This window comes from Rana temporaria (genome assembly GCF_905171775.1).
Source record: "Rana temporaria chromosome 4 unlocalized genomic scaffold, aRanTem1.1 chr4a, whole genome shotgun sequence".
Classification (NCBI taxonomy): Eukaryota; Metazoa; Chordata; class Amphibia; order Anura; family Ranidae; genus Rana; species Rana temporaria.
Window position 1 is genome coordinate 4220967 of NW_024404432.1, and position 15186 is coordinate 4236152.

At 46.2% G+C, this 15186-nt stretch overlaps 1 protein-coding gene across 1 annotated transcript in view; it reads right to left on the reverse strand.

Annotated features, from left to right (window-relative positions):
• Positions 1-15186, reverse strand: part of LOC120921724 (NACHT, LRR and PYD domains-containing protein 14-like) — a 483121-nt gene that overhangs the window by 221279 nt on the left and 246656 nt on the right. The gene's annotated exons all lie outside the window — the stretch shown is intronic.

Sequence of the window (15186 nt, forward strand, 5' to 3'; positions counted from 1 at the left end):
AGGAGGGGCGGCGCGCTCCTACGGAGCTCAGTTGAGCCAGGGAAACCAAGCGTGTTACAGCATATGGAGGGAGACACACCACAGCCCAGAACACAGTAAGCTTCATATAAGCTAAAACGCCCGCGGCCATGCACCTGGCGTCCAGTATAATAAAGGGGCATACCTTTATTGCCTCTGGACCTTCCAACCCCAGGAGAGGCTGAACCTGGGTGGGGAGGGTTCGGCAGGGGGGTTTTCTTTTTCTAATTTGTCTGTAGCATATGTTTAGGAAGAGTCTTAGGTGGTCTGGCGTCCGACCAAAAAAAAGGAACAAGGACTGGGAGGAGGGGCCCCCTACTTATTGGCTAGAAGAAGGTGGTACTGGTGGACCGGAGGAGGGGATTAACCCATGATGATGTGCTGACGTGAGGACTGGTCAGGAAAGGGTTGTGCAGAAGATCTTGGACCCGCCCATAACTCAGAACTTGGGAATAGATCTTAATGGTTTCTATTCATGTCGTAAAGGCATTTGTTGTAGGACGGTCAGAGTGAACAACAGAGGCATGGTTAGTGTTATGAATTCAGATCAGGAAACCTTTAAGATGGAACACTTCATTACGTGTAACTCGTCTTATGTGGTCTACCTTTTATGGTGCCCTTGCGGCCTATATTATGTAGGAAGAACAAAACATCTTTTAACCACTTAAGATCCGGACCAAAATGCAGCTAAAGGACCCGGCCAGGTTTTGCGATTCGGCACTGCGTCGCTTTAACAGACAATTGCGCGGTTGTGTGACGTGACTCCCAAACAAAATTGGCGTCCTTTTTTTCCCCACAAATAGAGCTTTCTTTTGGTGGTGTTTGATCACCTCTGCAGTTTTTATTTTTTGCGCTATAAACAAAAATAGTTCGACAATTTTGAAAAAAATGCAATATTTTTTACTTTTTGCTATAATAAATATCCCCCAAAAACATATAAAAAAACATTTTTTTTCCTCAGTTTAGGCCGATACGTATTCTTCTACCTATTTTTGGTAAAAAAAATTGCAATAAGCGTTTATCGGTTGGTTTGCACAAAATTTATAGCGTTTACAAAATAGGGGATAGTTTTATTGCATTTTTATTATTTTTTTTTTTTTTACTACTAATGGCAGCGATCAGCGGTTTTTTTCATGACTGCGACATTATGGCGGACACATCGGACAATTTTGACACATTTTTGGAACCATTGTCATTTTCACAGCAAAAAATGCATTTAAAATGCATTGTTTATTGTGAAAATGACAGTTGCAGTTTGGGAGTTAACCACAGGGGGCGCTGAAGGGGTTATGTGTGACCTCAAGTGTGTTTACAACTGTAGGGGGGTGTGGCTGTAGGTGTGATGTCATTGATTGTGTCCCCCTATAAAAGGGATCACACAATTGATGATGCCGCCACAGTGAAGACGGGGAAGCTGTGTTTACACACAGCTGTCCCCGTTCTTCAGCTCCGGGGACCAATCGTGGGACTCCAGCAGCGATCGGGTCTGCGGGACCGGTCACGGAGCTTCGAACCGGGTCGCGACCCACGGCTGGGTACTAGCACACCACGTACCTGTACGTACATGTGCCCAGCTGTGCCATTCTGCCGATGTAAATGTGCAGGAGGCGGTCCTTAAGTGGTTAAGGATTAGGATAGCGGAACATCTTGCTAATATCAGTAAGGGGTTCAACGACCACAGTGTGTCTTTACATTTTAAGGAGAAACACAGCCAGGATCCATCTGTCCTTCAATTCTGTGGAATTGATTGTACATTCCCATCTTGGAGGGGGTCGAATCAGGGCCATCTTTTCCATTGGGCACGCTGGGAAGTTGCCCGGGGGCCCCGCTTGCCTGGGGGGCCCCACCGGCTGCCCAGCAACCCCAGTAAAAAATTATGGAGAGTGACGGGTTAGAACTGCCCATGCCCAGTTCGCGGAAATCACAGAGAAGATCCGGTCCTCCACGAGTGCGGGGGTTGCTGATGTAAGGGGGGAGTGAATGCAAAAATGTAAGGGGGCACCGATATAAAGGTTCCCCCTCCTATATTAGTGACCCCCCTTACCTTCGTGTATTTAATCTAAGGAAGGTGGTCTCTGGTCACCAGAGTACCCCCCACATCAGAGTCTGCAGGATTCCCCCTTACAATGCAAGGGGGAACTCAGTCTGCGGACCCTGATGTAAGTGGGAAAGAGAAAGCAGTGGACTCTGATATAAGGTGGTCTCTGGTCACCAGAGCCCCCCTCCACATCAGAGTTCCCCCCTTAGATCATGATCTGCAGCGTTCCCCTTTACATAAGAGTTCCCTTTCACTGTAAGGGGGAATCCTGCGGACTCTAATGTAAGAGGAAACGCTGTGCTGGCTGGGTTATAGTAACCTGACCTTCATGTCAATGAAGACATTTTTTTTTTTTTACTTTTGTTTAACTTAAACACATTTCTAATAGCACTAGCTATATGTTTATAGTTTAAATACTGACATTTGCATTGTTGGGCACTGAAAACTGTAATTTTAGGTACTTTTTTTGCAGTGGCAGTAAATGTGGTTCTGCCAGTAAATTTTATGATTTTTGTCAGTAAATTCTCGTGCGTGATTGTGTAGACAGGGCCCCAGTGCACTGTATTGCCCGGGGGCCTATAATGCTCTTAAGATGACACTGGGTCGAATCGGATCAGGGATTTGTCACAGAGAGAAATTAAGTGGATTTTCCTTTTGAAGTGTTTACACCCGAAGGGGTTGAACATCGAACTGGATTTAAATAGTTTTATCAGCAATTTTTTATTATAAAATAAACTAAATGATTTGGTTACTATCCATCTTGTGTAGTATGTGGAATTTGGGACTAATATTCCATATATTGCTGAATTATTTAGTTTTGGTTATTTTGCATATCAACATTATGCGTTTCTCTCTAAAACCACCTTTTTACTCAACTTCAATGCTGCCGATAGATTGTTGAAGCCGTAGGTACTTTTATTATTAATTAATTAATTTTTCCAACCACTCATTTTATATAATATTTACATAAATATAATTTTTTTATGTATGGGGGCTTTTTTAGATAGTTGTCATATTATTGAGTGTAAATTGGTGCATGCAAATGCACTAATTAAATATGCATTTTACTCAAGAAGCATTTGTCACTGTAATGTACAGGTAATTTGGGACGATGCATTTAATTTATGATCATTTTATATATTTTTTTTTTATTCACCTGTGTTTACCATTTAAATGCTGGGGTATTGCGGCACTGGAGACACAGAATGCGCGCAGGCGCATTAGGAGACACTCGGTAATGGGAAGGGGGGGCGGACTATAAAGATGATGCTGCTATGTTGTGCAGCCAATCCCATTGAAAAAGTCTATACTGACGAAACATGTCAGGGCGGGGCCTGCACGGCAAATTTTTGTGATCCCTATACTACTATACATACTATGGGAAGGTAGCTGTTCCGGCTGGGGAAATGAGCGAGAAAGTGGAGGGTGAGATCTGCTGGGTGTTCTGTGTCCGCCGTGACCGCAATAACCTAACCTCTTACTGCAAGTCTCCTTCATTAGAGAACTTTTTTGATTGAAGTGTCTGTGTGAATTTTATAACATGTGAGTACAATGAGTGAAGATTTGTGTTGTGAGCACTTTTTAACCACTTACCCCCCGGACCATATTGCTGCCCAAAGACCAGAGTACTTTTTGCGATTCGGGACTGCGTCGCTTTAACAGACAATTGCGCGGTCGTGCGACTTGGCTCCCAAACAAAATTGGCGTCCTTTTTTTCCCACAAATAGAGCTTTCTTTTGGTGGGATTTGATCACCTCTGCGTTTTTTATTTTTTGCGCTATTAAACAAAAATAGAACGACAATTTTGAAAAAAATGAATATTTTTTACTTTTTGCTATAATAAATATCCCCCAAAAATATATAAAAAAACATTTTTTTTCCTCAGTTTAGGCCGATACGTATTCTTCTACATATTTTTCGTAAAAAAAAATCGCAATAAGCGTTTATTGATTGGTTTGCGCAAAAGTTATAGCGTTTACAAAATAGGGGGTATTTTTTACTAGTAATGGCGGCGATCAGCGTTTTTTTTTTCGGTATTGCGACATTATGGCGGACACTTCGGACATTTTTGACACATTTTTGGGACCATTGGCATTTTTATAGCGATCAGTGCTATAAAAATGCATTAGATTACTATAAAAATGCCACTGGCAGTGAAGGGGTTAACACTAGGGGGCGGGGAAGGGGTTAAGTATGCCTGGGTGTGTTCTTACTGTGGGGGGGGAGTGGCCTCAGTAGGGGAAACACTGATCCTCGGTTCATACATTGTATGAACAGAAAATCAGCATTTCCCCTGCTGACAGGAACGAGAGCTGTGTGTTTACACACACAGCTCCCGTTCCCCGCTCTGTACCGAGCGATCGCGTGTGCCCGGCGGCGATCGCGCCCGCCGGGCACACGCACGGGGGGCGAGCGGGGGGCGTGCGCGCGCTCCTCCGGCGGCGCGCGTGCGCCCCTAGTGGCGGCTAATAGGCAGGACGTCATATTACGTGGTCTCGCCTAGGAGAGCCACCTTGTGGACGTATTTCGACGGTGCGGCGACGGCAAGTGGTTAATAAATTGGTTTTACATACTTCACCATTGGAAGCATTTTTTTTTTCATGTGGATTTGATTGATTTGTGATCACTGTTGGAATGGTCTATCAACCCGGGTGGGTTATCAAGCTATTGTGCCGAACATGTGAATGTGAGGCATATCGTTTTGGTGAGTTTTTTCCTTTGGGAGTGGATTCAAAAGCACATGAGGTGTGGTGGAAAGTTTGTATCAAGATTTCTTCAAGAAAGATACCATTCATTGATCAATCACTGCTTAATCACTTGAAGATTGGTGTGATTTATGGACACTTTTTAATTTTCTTTTCAACTTTCTTTATATGTTTATGGATCAGTCACATGCACTTTCACTTGTTAATTTTTATGTGCTAATTTTTATGTGTTTATTTATGTTATTTTAATATAATCACTTTACTAGTACTGTTTTATGAAACAGAGCGCTACTATTTTTTTCACTAAAGATTCACTATATATGTGTCTATGTAATGACAGATCATGTGACGCTTAGATTGCACACAGGTGAACATCATTTCACAATTATTATTTTTTTTACAACCACTTCAGACTTTACCAGAACTAGAGACTTGCTCATGGTTTGTTTACTTCAATCGACTCTGCAACGGTTTAGCATCATTTGTGGTTTTCTAAATTTAATTTAATTTTGTCTTGTTTTATTTTTCCCAAAAAAAATTAAAATCATATAGCCTTCGTAAATCCAGCCTAAGCCAGCTAAGGATGCTTCCTTTTGGTCAGTTATTTAGAAAGTCTCCGCGATAGATCCTCCCCCTATTTTTTTCAATTGAAGTTTTCTCCCTTGGTGCTCCCAACTCCCTTTCCCATTTTTGGATGAATGGGGGCATCTCGAACTCGTCCACCCTAAGCACCAACTTATACATCTTTGAGATAGTACCCTTTGAGCTCTCTGCTATGCAGAGCTGTTCCAATGGGGTAAGCTCCTCCCCTGATCTCAGAGGTTGGAGTAGGTGCTTAACAAAGTGGCTAAGCTGGTGATACCGCCACTCATCCATTATCATTAAATCTTCCTTAGATAATTATGTGACTTCTGAAGGTAATTGGTTGCACCAGAGCATTTTATGGGCTTCATAACAAGGGGGGGGGGGGGGGGGGTGAATACATACGCACATGACAATTATCTTTTTTTTTTATTTCTGAAAAAATAATTTTATGTATTTATTTTTCTAATTTTACGTCACTAACTTAGACTATTGTGTTCTGATCCATCACATATAATTCAGATTAAAAAAACATTGAAAAACGCTCTAGCAATACACACCAAACTGAACATGGACTGGGTCATGTGTTGGGATCTATACTGGTAAGGATTATATCTATTTAAAATGATTTGCATCAACTTCCTGCCAAATCCCCTTCATGTGATAAAATGGTACTATTACCTAAACTTAAAATATTAATTCCAAATGCTCCTTATTTCCATATTTCAGGCTTATTTAAATCCTTTAAAAACTTGAATCCCCAAATATGTCTGGTAGCATAAATGCCCTAGACTATTGTATTCCCTATTACCAAAACTAAGCCTGATGGTAGACTTTCCTTGGTTGATTTTAAGCGGTATTACCAAGCAGTGGTAATTTACTGCACTGCTGATTAGGTATATGGCACTTGAACCCTCTCAAATTATGGGTCTCGTTGCATAAAACCCTCTTACCTTTCGATGGGACCAATTTTTTTTTTTACCAGGTAAAGAGGATCCCTCTTTCTTATGATGGTCCAAAAATAAGGACTTCTCTGCATGTCCTGTCTGATTCTACAGTACTCTATGCTCTCTGCAGGACCTCAGGCAGGGCCGTTTGAAGGAATTTGGGGGCCCCAAGCAAATTGGACATGGAGGCCCCCCAACCCTCCCAACACGCAAAGCCTACATGAACCACAGCATAGCGATACAGTTTAAGTTCACCCACACCCTCCCTGTGTCCTTACTCCCCTCCCTGTGTGTTTCTTACTCCCCTCCCTGTGTGTTTCTTACTCCCCTCCCTGTTTCCTTCTTTCTCCCCTCCCCTCCCCCCGTGTCCTTCTTACTCCCCCCTCCCCCTCCCTGTGTCCTTCTTACAGGGAGACAGGGAGGATGGAGATGACAGGGGTGGGTGTTAGGAAGGTGACAGGGAGGATGGAGATGACAGAGGTGAGTGGTAGGAAGGTGACAGGGAGGATGGAGATGACAGAGGTGAGTGGTAGGAAGGTGACAGGGAGGATGGAGATGACAGGGGTGGTAGGAAGGTGACAGGGAGGATGGAGATGACAGAGGTGAGTGGTAGGAAGGTGACAGGGAGGATGGGGATGACAGAGGTGAGTGGTAGGAAGGTGACAGGGAGGATGGAGATGACAGAGGTGGGTGGTAGGAAGGTGACAGGGAGGATGGAGATGACAGGGGTGGGTGGTAGGAAGGTGACAGGGAGGATGGAGATGACAGAGGTGAGTGGTAGGAAGGTGACAGGGAGGATGGAGATGACAGAGGTGAGTGGTAGGAAGGTGACAGGGAGGATGGAGATGACAGGGGTGGTAGGAAGGTGACAGGGAGGATGGAGATGACAGAGGTGAGTGGTAGGAAGGTGACAGGGAGGATGGGGATGACAGAGGTGAGTGGTAGGAAGGTGACAGGGAGGATGGAGATGACAGAGGTGGGTGGTAGGAAGCTGAGAGGGGTGGGTGGTATGTATGTATGACAGGCCTCAGAGATAGGGTGGTGGGATCATCATGCTCCTCGTCATCCCCCTGTTCCTGGCATCCCACTGGGATGACAAGGAGCATGATGATGACAGGCGACAGTAGGTGGCATTACAGCATTACGGCTGTGTGTGAGGTCATCACGGGCAGCTGGTAGCAGGGATGTTGGGGCGCCCCTGTTCAGGGTGTGACGTCACAGGAATCGGATGCTGTCAGTGTCAGCAAGGATGCACAGTACCTTGAGACTGGCTCGCCGATGATCGCGCTGCTGCAGGTGACAGGTCTTCCACACTACGGCCGTCCACCCTGGAGGAGAAGTCAAGGAGCTGCTTGGCATTATCCACGCTCTGCACATGGTACTTAGGAGATTCGCAGAGCGCGGGAGAAGGGGAGGAGCCGGGGAGCACATAGATCTTTCATCCACTGATGAAACAACAATTGGATGATCGAGGTTACAACAAGCTCCCAGCGCCTCCTCCTCTTCCTCCTCAGAACTGCGCCGCGGCAAGGACTACTGCTACTGTACACTGTTAAACATTTGACTGAGTGCAGGGGGAGACAGGGAGTGGAGCGCGCGGAACGGGATGGTGGGCACTTATAGCAAGCGGCTGCTGGGGGGCCCCCTGGCCAGCTCGGGGCCCCAAGCATTTGCTTGCTTTGCCTGTCCTGTTCCGACGGGCCTGACCTCAGGTAGAAAAATGGTCCCTTTTCTCTAGACCACAGGTGTCAAACACAAGGCCATCTTCTGGTCCTACTCCAGACCCTATATTTTCTGCTTTCTAGCAATGCATCCAGCTTCTTCCCCGCCGCAGCATAAAGTAAGGGGGTGCACTGTGATGTAAGTGGGGGACTCAACTTCTGATTGTGGGGTGGTTCTTGACATCTAATGTAAGGGAATGCTGCCAGCTCCAATACTTTATATCCGCATTACCTCAGTCTCTATGTTCGACAAAGGACTTTTGAGTGACTTTTCACCTTGCCAACAGTTTTGAACCACTGTTTCTCAAATGTATAACATCCTTACCACTAGGGCCGGTACAAGGCAGGGGCGGGCGGGGCGAGTGCCCTGGGCGCTACCATTCCGTATAGGAGGGGGGCGCAGTTCTGACAAACAGGCAGCCGCGACCGCCACCCGCCAAACCAGTACACTTGTGTGTCTAGTACTAGTAGTAAGCGCGGGCAGCGGCTGCCGAGTGCGCTCCTCACCTCCTGGCTCCCTTTCCTCTTTGTTTACTAACTCCCCCTATGGAGTCAGTTGGTCCATTCCAGCGTCGTGAGCCGCGTGACGTCACGGCCGGAGGCGGGCTGAGAGAGAGGGAGGACTCGGAGCAGCACTGCGCAGGGAGCTGTGTCTGCTGAGCTGGCAACTGGCAAGGACTAGTCACGAGGAGCCAGAGCGTGCCTAGGAACCTAGCAGCAGTGTGCTACGCTAAAGTACTGCAAAGAAGACTTATTGACTACTAAAAAGTAAGCAGAACAGAACAGAACCTGTTAAAGCAAGTAATTAAATGACTGTATTATTTAAGCTGACTGAGGTGATCAGCACTTTGTGTTATTTTGAATCATGCCTTCTCTGACTAGCAAAAAAAAAATCATCAATTGCAGCCTCACTATGCCACCAAACGCAGCCACTGTGCCAACACACGCAGCCACTGTACCATCAATTGTCGCCACTGTACCATCAATTGTCGCCACTGTGCCCATCACACGCAGCCACTGTGCCCATCACACGCAGCCACTGTGCCCATCACACACAGCCAGTGTGCCGATCAAACGCAGCCACTGTGCCATCTAACACAGCCGCTGAGTGGCTGTGTTTGATGGCACAGTGGCTGCGTTTGATCGGCACACTGGCGGCAATTGATGGGGCAAACTGGCAACAATTGATGGTTACAGACTGTAACCATCAATTGTTGCCAGTTTGCCCCATCAATTTCCGCCAGTGTGCTGCCAGTGTGCCCATCAATTGCCGCCAATGTGCCCATCAATTGCAATCAACGCAGCCACTGTGCCCATCACACGCAGCCACTGTGCCCATCACACGCAGCCACTGTGCCCATCAAACGCAGCCACTGTGCCATCTAACACAGCCACTCAGCTGTGCCATCACTGATGGCACAGTGGCTGCGTTTTATGGGCATACTGGCAGCACACTGACGGCAATTGATGGGGCAAACTGGCAACAATTGATGGCTACAGACTGTGTGCTGCCAGTGTGCCCATCAATTGCCGCCAGTGTGCTGCCAGTTTGCCCCATCAATTGCCACCAGTGTGCTAGTGGAGGAGGCTGACTGAGGTGACCAGCACTTTGTTAATAAAAAATGGCAGATAAAAAACGGGGAGGGGGGGGGCGCAGTTTGCCATCTTCGCCCTGGGCACCAAATGGCCTTGTCCCAGCACTGCTTACCACTTTAGCTGAGCCCAGAACTCCAATGTATCTCTGATGTATCTGACAAAATGGTAGGAAGAGCTAAACACATTACTTCCAGATCTCCAGGGAGTAAAAAATATTCAGATTTCAATTGTTAGCAAGGGCATATATTACCCCATTGAGAGCCCAGGATTACCATCCTGACCTATCACCTCTCTGCTGGTTGGGAAGTAACTCTTTGGGCACTTCTGTCTATATTTGGTGAGATTACCCTATGATTCAAGGGTTTTGGGAAAAAATGTTTTAGGTAGCTGAACAGATAAACAGTGTATCTATCCCAGTTAAACAATGGTTTTAACAGATGTCAACTGTTTGAGGACACGTGGGTGTAAGCTATCTGGTCCAGGTGCTTTATTCACCTTTAAATATGGCATAGTGTGCATTGAAAAAACACCTTTAACCCTACTAACAATCATGATCCCAATGATACTATAGGGTTGATTTACTAAAGGCAACTAGACACTCTGAGGGAATTTGCTCCAGAGCTTAATAAATGAAGTAAAGCTTCACTTTATAAAGTATACCCAATCACATGCAAGAAAAAAATAAGCATTTCTGCATGCTTGCGCATGATTGGATGATGGCAGTTGGCAGGGCTTCCCCTCATTTACCAAGCTCTGGAGCAAATAACCTTGCAGAGTGCCACTGCAATTGCCTTTAGCAAATCAACCAGCTGTGTTCCAACTCAGCCACTCCTACCCCCACACTCGTTCTGTGTGATAGGTGTCCAGATGATCCAGATCCAGTATACTGAAAAGGACAGCACTGTGTGTGTTAAGCTAGTAATTTAAAGCTCCTGTTTCCTCCTACACTGTTTTGCCTGGCAGGTATCTGCGTGTGGTCTCCAGCACTTCTGTCCCCGGATTGGATTTGAACAGGGGCTGGGGCAATTTCAAAGACAGACCGTGCAGAATAAAAAAAAACAGGATTACACACCCCTGCTCCACCGCTCCCACTAGCATAGGGGGGTTGTATTCCATTATCTGTGCCTCTTTCTGATGATCATGTGCTGGTCGGAGCGGAGGGACTATTACTTCAGTTACAGGTGCATGCCCATTCAGCTCCGCTCGCATGTTCTTCTGCCTTGGCTCAAGTCCCGGCCAGACGCCTGCCTGCTTATCTCCTTGCCTTTCCTAGTGGAGTGATCTTCCTCCGCTCCCCACCCAGTAGTAGTCGGGGCACAGAGATTGAGACTTGACAGGCTGTGAGGCGGGTGGCAGCGGCGACGGGCAGAGAGTCGCTGATTGCCACCATTACTAGTAAAAAAATATATATATGTCCCCCGGATTTCATTAAAAAAATCTGGTCAGGCCTAAAGGGTGCACAACATCCTTCTCCAGACACGGCTCCTATTGACCAGTCCATAATGTCTTAATGCGTGTCGCTTCCCAACCTGTGTTTCCGGACCAGTACCTATGGAACAGTCTTTAACTGCCTTCAGAAACAGCTCCCATGGAATAGCCCACAATGGTTTTACCGTGTTGCGCCTCTCAACATAGGCTTTCGAACCAGCTCCTATGAACCAGTCCATAACAGTCCTAACGAGTTGTGCTTCCCAACACATGCCGCTTTGCTACTGGGTGACGCACCAACATCATTCTTCCGTGACAGCTTCCATGTCACCATTCTGCATCTTCTTCTTCCTGACATCTTCATGAAGGGATATAGTACCGGCAAGGGGATCCATTCACTCACCATTCACCAGCACACACTCAGAGCAACATCTCAACCATCCTTCAGATACAGAGCCTCAAGGAGGACCTTACTTGCCCATATTATTAGCCTAAAATAACCTTTATCACACCACACCTTAACATAAATCCACCCATTAACATTAATACATGCATATGTATGATCCATCCAATTGCGCCTCCCGCTCCCAACCTTCTATATCTCTTTATTGTAGATACAGGTCGGGATTATGCAGGCTTGCTCACAGTGGTCTTTCCTACCGCAACTTGGCCTGTCTGCAGTACCTCAGGGATCTAAATTGTCAGCAAAGTCTCTAATTTGTATGAAAAGACCCCACCGTCAACTTGTCCCTCAACTTGCATAGATAGGCGGGAGAGCTTCCTATATAAGTTTTGAGTCTAACAACACATATAATTCTGACAAAACCCACAAAATTCCATCCCTGTGCCTGGATTTCAGTGACCATGCTGAGGGTATATCATGCACCCCTACCTACTGTTAGCTTCAAGAAACACCCTTGTTCCATGACTAATGTTAAATCTGTATCCTTTAGGACAAAGAAAAAAAATTGTCTTTGTCCTAAATAATACCCAGGTGCTTCCTTCCCAGCAATGATCTCTCCATCCAGAACACAGAATACCGTGTATTGACGTGGTATGCAAAGGACATCGTGGTCATGCTTCCAACAGAGGGAAATATCAACCTGCCCCCAGCTTCCATACTCTCTGATCACATATGGGTCACTTAGCCACAAATGCAACAAGATAGAATCCCCAGTCAGTAAGCCCATTGATGCCACAAAATAAACAGACTGGGCCAGATTTACATAGGTTAGCGGATCTTTAGATGCGCGTAATCTATCTGATTTAAGATCCGCCGCCGCAAGTTTTAGTGACTTAAGTGGGTAATTCACAAACCACTTACCTCCAAACTTGCGGCGGCGGATCGTAAATCCCCCGGCGTAATTCAAATTCCGCGGCTAGGGGGAGTGTAGCATTTAAATCAGGCGCGTCCATGCATCGATTTAACTGCGCATGCGCCGTCCACAAATTTTCCCGGCGTGCATTGCTCCCAATGATGTCGCTAGGACGTCATTGGTTTCGGCGTGAGCGCAACTTGCGACGAGCGCTTTTGTGAATCGACGTACGCAAACGACGTAAAAAAAAAAATTGAAGCGGGAACGACGGCTATACTTAACATTGGCTGCGCCTCATAGAAGCAGGGGTAACTATACGCCGGGAAAACCCTTACGTAAACGTCGTAAAAACACTGCGTCGGGCCCGCGTACGTTCGTGAATTGGCGTATCTCGCTGATTTACATATTCTCGGCGTAAATCAGCGAGAACGCCCCCAGCGGCCATTTTTAAATTGCAGTTAAGATCCGACGGTTTAACACAGTTACACCTGTCGGATCTTAGGGATATCTATGCGTAACTGATTCTATGAATCAGTCGCATAGATACGACCGGCCTAACTCAGAGATACGACGGTGTATCAGGAGATACACCGTCGTATCTCTTTGAGAATCTGGCCCACTGAGTTTGTACTTCAGTACATGGATCATACAGCACACCCTTTCACAATCCAAACCAGTACAGCCTATCCAGGCATTCGACGACTACCACTTTGGATTAGTGTAGGCGACGTGTTTTGCAAAGTCTTACTGAGCGGTGATGCTAACTCATCAGGCCACTGCCCCTCAGAGAGAGACTGTACAATCAGCTTGATATTGGTTGATAACTCCGCCTGCCCCTGTGTGCACACCAGGCCAATGACATATATCTGTCCTATACCATCTCACACTCTCTACCAACCTCTCACCATGGTTGACAAAATCTTGAGCCACTTTACACTGGGTATTTATGTGACTCTGTTGAATGTTATCAAGGGGGGGGGCATCCATTTCTGAGTAACAAAGCCCTGCTTGCTGTCTGAAGCTATGGCTGAGAGTTTGTTCCTCAGGAGATTGATGTCCACTCCACTAACAACACCCATCCCAGCTCCTTTTCCCCCCAATATAGTGCTGAATACACTAAGCATTTGACTAAGCATTGGTTTTCAATGTGAAACTAGTTAGCTCTATTACCCCACTGTTTGCTGTTTTTTTTGCTTTTGTAGTATTTTTTACCAGAATAAAAGGCACCACCTTTTTACCTTTTATTGGAGTGCGGCTGTCCAAAATGTATTTCTTCCCATTTATGCTCTGTGCATTGCCTGCACACACTGGATTTTGGGCTATTTTATTCACCACTGAGGTACATCATCTGGAGCGGCGGTTCCTTCTTTCTATACCAACAATAATAATACAAATTGATACTTATTCACTCCTCGAGGTAAAGTCCCCTTGCTGGCTGAGCTCCGACTGGAAAAAGAGCTAGGCCTCTGTGAGCCTCATGGAGTTAGGCCCAAGCCATCAGGCTTCTATGAGGCCTTCAGGGATCCATGTGGCTTCAGCATAGGTCTTCAGGTCAAGAGAACTCTCTCATTCACAAACGTCCTGTTTTAAAGGACCTCAGTCATACCTCATTCAAACTCCCTCCCATTGCCAGCCCATTTGCCTTTTGACCAATCCTTGCATTTCTGGGACCATCATCCTTGTTACTGACTGTCCTGCCATACTTGGCCTCTGGGGGCGGTATTGCCCATATAATCTCCAATAGTTCACTGGCCCTTTGATCATTGCAATTATGTTGACAGTTGCAATTCCCTTTTGTCTGCGGAGGGGCTAATTCAAAAGGATCCCGCAGACATCGCAGAGCCGGGTTTAACAGATTACATTCCTGAGGGGGGGCATGCTGTCCTCCAGGACACTGCCGACAAGCCTCAGTTTATCTGACCATTGGGAATGAAAACAGAATATGTACAAAACCCATAAATGATATTCCTTACAACAGCTCCCCAACCAGTGCACCAGATTGTATGTAAGATTTGTATCTGCCTGTGTCTGTGGTCAGTCGGCTGGATTGCAGTAGAGTTTCCCTCTAGTAGTGGCCAGGGGTATCATGGGCTGTAAAAGTGTATCACAGCCAGTCTAAGTTCCCCATTATTGCCTCTTAATCCTGGACACAAACCACGTCTGGGTTAGCTAGTCGCTGAAGGCGTGCGTCACCGTGACACATTGCTGTTTTCTTTTTGTTCTAGTATTACACTATTAGTGATGGCAATTTACAAACAGAACAATCTCATTCAGCCAGTGGAGGTTCTAAATGCAGCCAGTGCCATGTGAAATAAGACCTCCTGTCCAGTCCATGGATGAAGAACCTGGTGAAGGAAGATGATAGGACAGTTTTGTTTTCCCTGTCCCTCTCCTTCATTTGCCTTGGGGTTAGTGTGGTATAGATAGACTCACCTTGAGACCCAGAACCTATCCCAGCAGTGTGTGTGGCTGGTAGTTTGGACTCATGTGTTAATTCTAAGAAAGCTAAAACCAGTTAAGCATTTGGTGGCATCTGCACAACATTTTTTTTGCTATATTGGGTGGTCTTGGGTCCAGAGATGGGTCTTGCTGTCATCTTGGAGTTGTCTGTTAGTGAGCTAGGACACAAGGGGCCTGTAGAGCCAGTTTGATGACTTGCCATCAGTTCAGCTTAGTGTGCCCAGAGGAGTAAATGGAGCTAGCACTGACAGTGAGAAGTAGCACAGAGGAGAGAGGTGGAGAGGGGTGGAGAGGGGTGGCTGGAAAAATAGCAACACATACTATATGAACTAGAAGCAGTGTACACAGCACCATGTTTCTAGTTCTGTCAGCTTC